Genomic DNA, 12,779 nt, shown 5'->3' on the forward strand with positions numbered 1-12,779 from the left:
TTTACCCCGTGATTACAATTGATGTGTATATAAATTGCAGAAACAATTTATATCATTATATGATAAAATATATGATCTAAGATTTATATACACATCAATTGTATAAAATAATAACAAAATTATTTGATCCGACAAGAGTTATTCGTTGCCCGAGATCCTAAAAACAGTTTCGGATCCTCCCATATGGGCATGATGGGCATGCCCATCAAATTAATATTAGACTCGTTCGGGATTGTCGGCACTCATTCGAACGTAATTTTAAGAAGCTGAGTGCATATTTTTCATACTTATACCATGCAATATACCAGTGCATTCATTACAACTATTTACATTGATATTAATTTTTTTGTGGCCGGAAATCGAACCCGTTTCCTAAGAATACCGCGCATTGGGTAATATATGTTTTTATAATGAGCTTATGTATAGTTGTTATCAAATCAGAATATTCCTTACCAATTTATATAAATAGAAAAATTCTTAAATCAGAACAATTACAAATTTTATAAATATTTATATTGTTACATTTCACTTCTTTAACAATATTTTTGTTTTTAACTTTTGTTGTAAACAGATAGTATTGAATGAAATTTTTTTTTAATATGATTAGAATTTATAGAAGGGGGCGTATAAATAATGATCATATTATGTTTGTTTTTTTGTATCTGGTGCGAGTGAAACAAACGTGAAAAGTGAAACAAACAATTGACTGAGTTAATTGTTGAAATATCATGTATAGACAGTGTTGATGACCCAATCGTTTGTTTTTTTCCGTCATGTAAATAAAGAAAGCCACTCTTAGATAACCACACACATGTAACTGGTATTCATATATAAATACTACAAAATTTGCACCTAATTTGTGCCCTCGCGGGTAAACAGTGGTGTTTACGAAAAAATGTTTCAAACAAGAGTTGTTTATTTTTTTATAAGAAACATTTTTTACATTTAAACTTTTGTTCTATCTCTAACGATTTACAAGATGAGTCCTACGGACCCAAGACCCAATTGACTTATTTTGCTCATTTACGAACTCAACTTTACTTTTTACGTCCTAAGCACGCTATAAAAAATTCAACTTAATATCTCTTTTAGTTTTTTAGGTATCTTGTTGATAGACAGACGGATAGACAACCGAAAACGGACTAATTAGGTGATTTTATTAACACCTGTACCACAATTTTCATGCCTTACAAACGTGGGACTAAACTTAATATACCTTGATATATTTAATGTACATGGTATAAATGGTTTATCAAGGATGTTCAAGATACACTCAAGTCTTATTTGTTAAATTCGTGATAGATAAGTTATATTAGTTTACAACTTATGAATATTTTTAGATCTCTACAATACTACAAAGCTTCAAATAGTCTTATACATTTTTTAAATAAATATACATGGCTATCGGAAAGTGTAGGCGTGAAGCCACCTAGTATTTCAAAAAGAATCGAAAATGATCTGAACAAAAGTTATAAGGATTATTGCGATGCATAACATTATGGCTCTAAATTTGATTCGATCGATTTTAGGATTTTTTAAGATTTATTTAAAACTTTCCGCTCTTTTCAAAATTGCATCTCAATTTTGTAACACTTATCGTCAATCGATTGAGCTGAAATTTTGCATGCATGCTTGGTTTGCAAGATAATGCGTGGTAAGTATCGTCCTGATTTTCCCATCGCTTCCACCATATTTGACATATTAATGTTTTTTAGTATTAATTAAGCATTTTAATAAAAAATACTATTTAAGGGAAAAGCTTTTATTGTACTAAAAAGTAGATAATAATTTTTTCTATGAGTCGCTCATACACGACTATTTGTAAAAGCTTGAGGCGTACAATATCAAGAATGAATCGAAAAATGAGTAGGGATATGGAGTGGAAGAGGCGCTCCGATTCAGACTTGATATTTTAAACGAGGCGCCTCAAGCTTTTACTAATAATCGTCTATGAGTGACTCATGGATAAATTTTTATTATTGGTTTGCTTATGTAAGAAGCCTCAGTTTGGGAAAAAATATTTCAAACAAAGATTTCATATTTATTATAAGACAAAAACGGAAGTTTAGCTTCAAATGGTTTTAGTCGCGATAAATGTATAATCCGAAATTTTATGTGACCCTTTCTGTGAAATGTTTTTTGGGAATAATAAAGGTGTCTCACTTTAATATTAGTGTACCTGAATGAACGAGCTATTTACTCGGTATTTTTTGAGTTAAAAAGGCACAAATTTTATCACTAATATAAGAACCATTTAAAATGTCTCTACACAAATACCAATTTGAATGTCCCGGCAATGTACTTTATTTTTTCGCAATAGATGTCAGGGAGAGTCATATTTTGCAGTTAATGTTTTAGTTTTTCCTGAAAACACGGATAAAACGACATTTTCTAAAAATGAAACATAGCTAGATCGATTTTTCGCACCAAAAATCGCTTGCATACTTTTTTCATGAAAATCGTTGCAACTGTTTCCGAGATTGCTGATTAAAAACTTATTTCGAATTACCACAATTTTTATTTAATTAATAGAAAACTACAAACATGTATTAATTATCATGTAAACGAGACTAACTGGGCGTACTAGTGGTACCAACTATCTTAATTTAGCGCCTATCCTTAAGTCGGCACTGTATGTGGGGTATTTTAACAATTAACTGTGTTAGATGTTTTTTTTCAAGCTTTTATTTAACTTGCAATGTACATAAGTATGTAACTATGTTTGTTCTAATGGAATCTTGCATTAGAGTATCTTAAGTTTTTACAAAGAGTAATGTATGAGTGACTACTTTTTAAAAGTATTTTTCATTTGAATTTTAAGTGTTTATTTTTAAATTGGAGTTTACGTTGGTTTGATAGGAAGTTCATGTACAGATATAATGCTCATTAAAGCTGATACAACGCCGATTAAATTAACAATAGCACTTTGTTAATCTTCAATTTTTCTGACATTAAAAAAGCATGCATAACATTATGTTCAATTTATTGTTGTCTTATCTAAAATATTTAAGATAATTGTAATTTTTTTGTAGTTACACATCCGCTAAAAATTATCATTTTAAACAATTGTAATATTCTTACGAAAAATGTTACTCGAAGCCACTATAAATTCTTCCAAGCAGTATATAATTGAATATTTAGTTTAGTTAAGTATATTTTCAACAGAAATTATATGATAACTAAACAAATTCACATACACATATAATCCAAGAGTAAACTATAGTTCCCTTTTTATAGCAGCCCATTTGAAAAAAAATTTGATCCTCTTTTAGCCCACATAAGTAGACCCGCTGAAGTCTTGTTAAAGAATGTAAGGGGGTTTTTAAAGTAGCTGATCTTGAATTTATGAACAAATTCATTCTTTGTTAGCTTCCCCCTTCTTTTGGCTTACATAAGTAAACCCACGAAATAAAAATAACTTTTTTTTTTTTTGCAAATTAAGACTTTTAATGACGTAAAAGGGAGTTTTTGGGGTTGATCTCGAATATTCAGTCCAAATGTTTTATTTTTTTAGCCCATAAAAGCCCATAAAAGCCCCCCCCCCCTCTTTTAGCCCATAAAAGTCGACTTCCGAAATAAGAAATACCATTGTTTGAAAATTTAAGTATTTTTAAGGCATGTAAGGGAGTTTTTAAAGTCGTTGATCTCGATTTATAATAAAATAGTAGATAGTAAGGCAAATTTAACTAAATAGGCTTTTTTGAGCTAAATCTGGTCGAGCGTTGAATTGACCTTTCAGAAACTTCATATATAGACATATACGAAGACTCCAGAGAAAATTTTATTTTCCACATATTATTTTATTGAAGTAAAAGTTTGTGTTTTAAACAAGTCTTTATTAATAAAAGTTTTAATTTAAAATTTAACATTTAAAATTTAACACAATTTAGCACTATATATATTCTTCACACTTACATTTTGTGTATACTTCAATGTGCTAATTCTAATTCGTAGTTGAATGGCAATGCATCATAATTTTGTAAATAAAGCTTTGCTCTAAATTATAGCTCGATCGTACCTGGTGTCCTTAATATAGTTCAAATAGGAAATAAAAAAATGGAAAAGACATTTCAGTTCATTTTTGAGAATAATAAATACCTATATAGTAGATATTTAGCTTTCGGAAACCATTTTTCATAGAAACCTATTTTTTTTTTATAAATTCTTATTTTTTCTTTAGAAAAGTAAGTTTTGTTTGAAAAAGTTTTTTACAACGTGTTTTTGGCACCCCTTACTCTTAAATCATTCCAGCAAAAGTAACTTATCTGCAAACAATAAAAAATCCGCCTCAAAAAATTTTGATTCTGTGTATTTTTGGGTAAAAATCAATATAGGTGAAAACTATTTAAAATATAATATAAACTGTGTAATTTTTTTCTAGTTCAAGGATAATTATATAAAATTGATTGGTTGAATAATTTATTAGTTTTTATCAACAAAATTAATTTTTAAATAAAGTAAATTAATTTTTTTCTGGATCAAAAATTGTATATCTCAATAATGTCAGATGCTCAATGTAAAACGTTAGTAATTACCAAAATTTTACCAAAAAAAATTGTTGGCCTAAGAACTCTAAATTTATTACAACATTTAACCAAAATTTAAAATTATTTTTACAAATATTCGAGGTATTAAAACTGAAAACTGACCACATCTCGAGAAATGAACTCGAAAAGTACACCTCCCATTTTTAAGGGACCGGACAATTAAGCATTATAAAAAATCGTTATTTTGATGAAAATTTGACACCGAAAAAATTAAAGATTATTGTGTAGTTTTGATTAAATATTTGATTCAAAACCAATTGGAATATTGGATCTTATATTTTGTACATTTTTTAAGGATGTTAGAGCGCCAGGGCAATGTTGGATAAAAGCTAGATTTTTTTGATTTGGAGTCTAAATAAATGAAAATTTTAGGGGGATTGCCGGATAAATAAATAAATGACTTCAAAAGTAGGCATATTTGTGAATTATATTATAATTTGACAATATAAGACGATAAGTAGGAATAAAATTTTTCGATACCTGGAATAATTTTCAAAATATCGAAAACTGAAAATTTTGTTTGATTAATTAGCTTTGGAAAACCAAGGCAGATATCGGAAAATTGTATTCATATTTTTCGTCTGCATTTATGAAGTTATAACAAAATTCAATCAAAGTTGAAAATAAGATACCTTCAACCACAACCTGAACTTGCCTTGGCGCTCGTACTACCTTTCGTTTTCGAGCTTAAATTAAATTTTTTAGGCTTGAATTTTGTTATCAACAAGTTTGACTATTATCGAGTGGTTTTGATCAAATATTTGATTAGAAAACCAACTGATTTTATATTTTTGACTATTCTTAACACTTCTGAATTAATTAAGAAGTATTAAATAACTAAGTAACTAAAATAACTATAAGACGATTACTAACTAATAACTTAAATAACTAAGAAGATTAAAAATCGAATAAAAAAATTTAATTTAATTTTTTCAAACAACAATCTAAGAACACTTGTGCTTTTGAGACAAATATAAAGATACCTTAAATGTGGAATTCCATTTAGCCGTATGGAAGATACGAGATAATAAAGAAATTTACAAATATACATACATACTCAAGATACGCGCGAAACAAATAATAACCACTCCTTGACATTCGGATCAGTCGGGTAAAAACAGCCTTGGAATGTGTTATCAATCCAGACGTCAGTGTAAGTGATTTTATTTTTGAAGTGAAAGTTTTTTCTATGTTGTTATATTGAAATTACGAACGCATGAGGTCATGCATGCGGCCGCATTACGTCATGTATGACGTAAAAAACATTCTGGATTTATTTTTTTTGAAGTTTCGTTTTGCAAAACACACGGAGAATCTGTGTGTAAGCGAGGCAGATCATGTGAGCTATTCGTTGCATAACTACATTTATTAGTTATTAATCTCTGAATTTTTAACACTTATAATAATGTAAGAGCCAGGCCAAAAAAAATTCGTTGAATTTACTAAATCTGATAATTTGAGGATTGGTTATAGTAGTTGTGTTGTAGTAGTTGTGTACACATACATACTGCGGTCAGTCAAGCGAACGATAGAACAGGGTTTAGATATACAGTGTGTCTCCGGATAGAGGGTAACTATACTTGTAAATTTTCTTATTTTGCATTTTAAGAAAAAAAGTCATTATTTATAAGAAGTTTTGCTTGTTATGAAAAGTATGTAGGAATATTTAAAACTTCTAAATATATTCTTCGTTTTTAAAAGTTGACAAAAAAAAGTTACTCGAAATTAACAATTGTGACTACAAAATATCAAGCAGATCTTTCCAACTTTGACAATTCCACTCTTAGTGAATGTTTATCCGAGAAAATAAATTTTCTTTTTAATTTTCTAAACTAGTCCACAAAAAAATACACTCGCGGATAGTACATGTTAATTGATTTATTATTATTTTCTTTCTTACGTTTTTTTATAATTAGACCTTTTTTTCAAATAAAAAATGATACTATAATTAGAGTACACGGATCTTCTTGATATTTTGTATAGAGTCATAATTGTTAATTGCGAATGCATTTTTTTAGTAATATTTCGCCAACTTATAAAAAAGAAGGGTAGTTTACCAAAAATAAAAATAGTGATTCCAAATTTTTGGCTACCCTGTACATTATTAAGAAGTTTTAAATATACCTACATACTTTTCAGAATAAGCAAAATAAGGAAATTTACAAGTATATTTACCTCTATCATGGGACACACTATATGTTATCGAAACGGTATAACAATTTTCAGCTTTAATAAATTCATTTAAATACCACGGAAATCATAAACGAATCGTATTTATTTATTGTTCACAAAAAATGGCTGACTGACCAGCCCTGTTCTAACGTTTAACTGACTAACTGTCATAACTGTTATCTATATGCAATATACAAGCTGTATAACAATTTTCAGCTTTAAATTCATTTTAGTACCACGTAAAAATGTACCGTTTCGATAGCATATATCTGACCCCTGTTCTATCGTTCGCATGACTGAACGCAGTATGTGTGTGGGTACACAACTACTATAACCAATCCTCAAATTTTTAGTTTTAGTAAATTAAAGCATTTTTTTTTGGTCTGGCTCTTAATCCATAATACAAACCACCTTGTATACAAATGTGAAGAAATTCTTACAAAATATTATCAAATATTTAAATTTTAATTTCATAATACTTGTACGAGATATAATATATATATATATATATATATATATATATTATATCATATAGACCGACAGCTATTAATATAAATTTGGTGTCGATGGAGTCGCGTGTGTCCTTCAGATTTCAAAATATTTGAAAGTATTCAATATAGACTAAGAGATAATAGCTGATATTTACAACAAGCTGGGATACAGGGGCGAGTCATGTGGGTCATGACCTCCCCCCCCCTCAAACCAAATATATTTTTTAAAGTTGGATAAGTTTAAATTTAAATAAGTATTTTAAAAAATAATACCATCCATACTCAATAAATTAATTAAGCATTATCTTTTACTAATTATTTCATTTCAAGTTTAATCTCCATGGCGTCAGTTTTGCGCGATACAGATGGGTACAGGTGAGAATATGAATGTCACACTCCTTGGTATGTTACCCCTGCACCGTCAAATATGTACGGCGTTGATGGATACTATCTCTGTATAAGTATTCGAAACTAATTTCATAAATGCCGTACAAAAATAAATCACGTAGGGCTTCGGAAATTGACGAGATATAAAAATTTTTTTTTCATTTCATCGATAGAAGCTACCTTATTTATTTCAGTATGTATTTATGTAATTCGCTTCGAATACTTATACAGAGTTAGTATCCCTCAACTCCATACATATCTGATGGTGCAGAAGTGAGATACCAAGAGATGTGTACTCACCTGTACCGCGCAAAACTGACGCCATGGCACTTAAACTTACTTTTATGTATAGAAGCATCATTTTCAACATGATTCCTGGTGGGTCATTTGACCCGAAAAATTTCTGCATGGACTTTTAGACCATAGGAAAAGATTAATTTTGAATTTAACACGTACATTTCCCTTTGTTATAAGCCACAATACATATGAGAGAAAAAGTAGGCATAACGGGAGTAAATTGCCCACCTTAAAGTTTATTTTACAATAACTTTTGTCCTATAACGTCTGGTTTTTAATTGAAATACTTATCAATATTTTAATTCATTTTGCTAGTTTAATTGAAAATATCAGAATCAGCGGACCAAAATACTAAAGAAAAGCTATGTAGGAAAAAGTGTGCGAACTGCCTTTGGCCGTTGTACTAGTATAGCCAACTTTCTTCTTCTTTTCTATAAAACCTATAAACTGATCATTAATCAATTTCTTTCAAATGATAAAAATTGGCCGAAGGCCAAGCAAGGTACGATAGACATCAAATTTTTGTTGTAGGGGTGACGATAACTTCCTCAAGGTCGAAAAGTTTTTTTTATATTCACGTTAGGTAAATTTGAGTACACATCCTCCAAACTGTATATACTAGTGTAAGACTTTACCGAGTGAATGCCGCTTGGGTATCAGTTTTTTTTACAAAAGTGACTAAATATTTTTCTTTCAAATGTAAATTTCTATTTTCGTGGCCCAAATAAAGATAACTACTTATATTTTAATAAAATCAAAATTTTTTTTTTATTGTTTCAAAGATTTAACAGAATTTTGCATGGAAAACTCTTGATACTTATTCAATCTTCTAAACAGGAATATGAATATTGGAATCTGAAAATTTTTCTCGACTATAACAAATTCATCGCCTTCTCTATTTACCTGCTAGCTGTTGGTCTAATATGAACATACGATATGTGTATGTTAATTATTAGCTATTAATAATAATACAATGAATTATGTTTATTTTACGAGAAATAATAAAATATTAAATAAAGACGATTTTTCACCTCCAAGCAAAACATATATAGAGTAGAGTCTCGATAAAAATGAGAATTCGGTCTCGATAAAAATGTGTTTCGATTACAGGATTTGTCCCGATTAGTGAGATTGTAATGACAAATTCATTATAAATATAATAAAGCATTGTAAAATACGAAAGCATAAAACACGCTTTATTGTGTTTTTAGAATTAGATACAAACAAACAATATCATTTTTTAGCGCTAAGAAGAGAGTCGTGTGGAAACTGTTCCTATTACTGGATTTTTACGATTACCGAGACTCCACTACGTTCGTGTACTGTAAATCAAGCCCTCCTCCAAACATAGTTAATATTTTACACAAACAAAAATAAGGACACAACGGGAAAGGGTGCTAAACTGCTAATTTTACTGAGAAGGCGTCAAAAAATAGCGGAGTATTGTGTAACCATGACCATTTAATTTTAAAACATTATTTAACAAATCTCTTAAAAATACAAACAAACTGACAGCTGTGTTAACATACAGTATTTGATAAGTAAAATCCAACAAGTAAGTCACTACTTGAAATCGCCACCCAGGCCCGTAGCCAGACCAAATTAGTATTACGGACACAAAGTATCAAAAGACGGACAACAAAAAATGATTCAAAGACTGATTCAATGCTTGATATTTTTCTAAACATTAGTTTTTTGTTGCTCGTACGGGAATCTCTCCTACATGTCTACATGTATTGAGTCTTTTGAGTCTTTAATGCTCCGGAGAAACTAAAAATTATTCATATCTTCGAAAGTAATAACACCCAAAAAATAATAATAGCGGTAAGTAGGTAGGGTCAATGCATGTTTTTATTAACATTAAGATGGTTGCCTGATTAAATTAAAAACTTGAGATGAGAGTTTTATGTATGCATTTTCTGTGTAGAATTTTTGTGTATAGAAGATAATTTCCCATAGTTTTCTTCATATTTAGGAATCGAATCGTTAATTAGCACTAGTGTGTATATTATTATATATTATTATCAAAAAACTCGATGCATCCCTCCTCATTATGGAATTAATTGTTTTACAAGTCATAAACTTATTATACAGATGGAATTCTTTCGAGATCCCAAATTGAAACATTTATAACCGCAACAGGCGTACACATAACCACGCCATTGTCTTATAAAACGATTAGTACTAACTTTATATGTACTGAAATAATTTTCATTCTTCACGAAATTGTAGCCTACCTTTTCTACAAGTGTCAGTTTCTACAAGTGTCAGTTTCTTTTGACCAAATACAATTCTAATAACCTTTTTTTGTAATATAAAAACTTTTTTGGCGTAGTTATTAGAATCTCCATACAATTATTCCAAACAAACATATCGTGATCGAACGTGATCGAACAGAAGTTTAAATAGTAAGTAAGCAATAAAGAACTCAAAACTTATATCAATTATTTTCTTCGTTACTCTAATCTGAAAAAAGAAATCAAATAATATCTATCCCCTTAGGCCTTATTATTATTATTGTATTAAAATAACTTCGAATAGCTTAAATTGCAAATGTTGTTACTTTTGCTACAGCAATATTATATTATTTATTACCCATTGTTATTTATAAATAAAAATGACATTAATTAAAAATAATGAGCATTTTATGTAAGTTTGATAAAAATTAAATGGTTATAATTAGTTAATTAGAACATATTGTAATTAATTTACTTAATGTCGCGTCGGCAATAGAGTAGTAAACAGTACATACAGGTTTTCTTTAACAATGATTACCACCCATGGATTAGCAACTTCAAATGTCGCTTTATGATGACTCTAAAATATTAAATTTAGTGGAAAACATTTAAAAAGATTAATTGTTTTTTTTAGTTTATGTAATAGGTAAGTCATAATAAACCCTTCGCCCCTTGTAACATACATTTCAAATATTGTGATAGATACCAGTGATGTACCGAATATCTATCTGTATCCACATCTGGAACCGCGAATATCCGCTATTGATAAAAGATCCGTATACGTTTCTTTTAAGCGGATCTTATTTGCATCTTTTGTATGCATTTTTACTTTACACCAAATAGAAAATGTTAAAAACTAGATTTAAAAAATTTACATTAATTATACCTTTTTAAATTTTTTGAGTATATTAATCTATAAAATGTATTGGACGTATCATCCAGCATACTAGTCACCCTAGAGCCTTTAGGAAACAATGTCTTAATTTTTTATTTTATTTCGGCCTAACCTAGTTTAAGCGTGCATCAAACAAAATTTGCAGCAATAAATAAAGATCTATATCCGTATGCATATTCATCGATCTTGCCTCTGGAAATCCGTAACCGAATCCGCGGACCTATATTTATGCCGATCCAACACATTACTAATATATACGCAATATAAAAAGAGGTTTACATACTGTGGATTATCTTATTAATATCAATAATGTGTTGAGCTAATTTTTTACATTGCAAGTATACATTAATTTTATTAATACAAATAAGAATTTTTTTTTTGTCCAAAATTTTATAAATTAATGGAAGCAGTGACTTGGTGAAAATGTTAGTTTGGAGTGTAAGTAACATAGAAGAAAATAATTAAATTCGAGACCCTTGTAAATGGTGAAATGGGAGTTGGTTTTAGAAACCGTTTTTTTGCGATTTAGGGCGAAAAATGATCTCTTAGCGAACAACGTTCAGCAGAAAAGTTGTAGATAATAAAAAATTGAAAAACTTTTGTACGGGACTTTTTTCAATATATCCTCCAATTCAATAAGAAAATCCCAAAAGACTGTATTTTCGTTTTCGAAAACGAAAAACATTCTTGATGTATTTTCCGATTGTCATACTCTGTCCGGTAATTGAAAAACGAAAAGAGATATCAAGTTGAATTTTGTATAGCGTGTTTAGGACGTAAAAAGTGAGTTACAGATCGTAAAGAAGCAACATTCAATTGGGTCTTAAAAGTATAAAAAGTTCCTTAAAAATAAATGTAAAAACGATGCCCAACTGTAAAAACGATGTGAGGGAGCAATTCTACCGTCAGGTTCAGCAAGTTAAAATCAATTGAAAATGTTACTTCGAATTTTTTCATTCTACACACCTCCACAAAGCTAAATTAACAGCCCAATTTTTAAACAAGTATTAAATTTTTTTTCTGGCGAATTATAATAATTATAATATGTATATTCTTTGTGTATTTAAATTATTATAATAAACCAAAAGTTTAGAGTGTTCTCTTATTTAATAAATAAGCATAACCTTCAGTGTGATCAAAAATTAACCAAAATTTTTTTAACATAGTGTTACTACAATTTATTATGTTATTGATAATTTTAACAAAAATAACAATTAAAATTTAAAATAAATATGGAAGAGATTGATGAAGTAATTTTCTTCAATATTGAAAAAAACAGCATTCGGTCTTCGGTTTTTGCTTTTATTTGTTACACTTTTATATACAAGGTGTCTTAAAAATATTGAAAAATGGTGAATATACTCTGGTGTTTTTCAATCCGACGTACCGCCAGAAAGTTAGGGATCGTTGGGGATTGTTATAAATTTTAAGAATTTAATTGTAAGAAATTTCTATAATAAGCAAATTTGTAAGAAATAAAATTTACTGCCGTAAATTATACAATAATTTTTTCGCTTAGTTTATTATTTACAGAAAAAATTACATTAAGAATTTAAAACTTGATTTTATTTTCGAAAATATTTAATTTCTTTTCGAATAAACTAGAAATTTTATTTCTTCGTAAAATATTTTGAAATAATTCAATTTATAAATTTTAGAACTTTGAACGTAGAACTCTGTAAATATTTAATTTAACCTGATAGTGAATTCTGTAAACTTTTTATCCTATAACTTTACCTGTTACAAAAATTTC

At 28.8% G+C, this 12,779-nt stretch overlaps 1 protein-coding gene across 2 annotated transcripts in view; it reads right to left on the reverse strand.

The window, feature by feature from the left end:
- The window catches only part of LOC123298579 (cGMP-dependent protein kinase, isozyme 1-like), a 32,511-nt gene that overhangs the window by 10,758 nt on the left and 8,974 nt on the right, over window positions 1-12,779 (reverse strand). The window contains exon 1 of one of the 2 annotated variants that reach the window (XM_044880646.1): window positions 454-488. The exons of the other annotated variant lie outside the window; for it this stretch is intronic. The gene's annotated coding sequence lies outside the window, so the exon portion shown is untranslated. Of the gene's footprint in view, window positions 1-453; window positions 489-12,779 lie in introns of those variants that run through there. 2 annotated transcript variants of the gene reach the window in all.

Source organism: Chrysoperla carnea, chromosome 1 (assembly GCF_905475395.1).
Source record: "Chrysoperla carnea chromosome 1, inChrCarn1.1, whole genome shotgun sequence".
NCBI lineage: Eukaryota > Metazoa > Arthropoda > Insecta > Neuroptera > Chrysopidae > Chrysoperla > Chrysoperla carnea.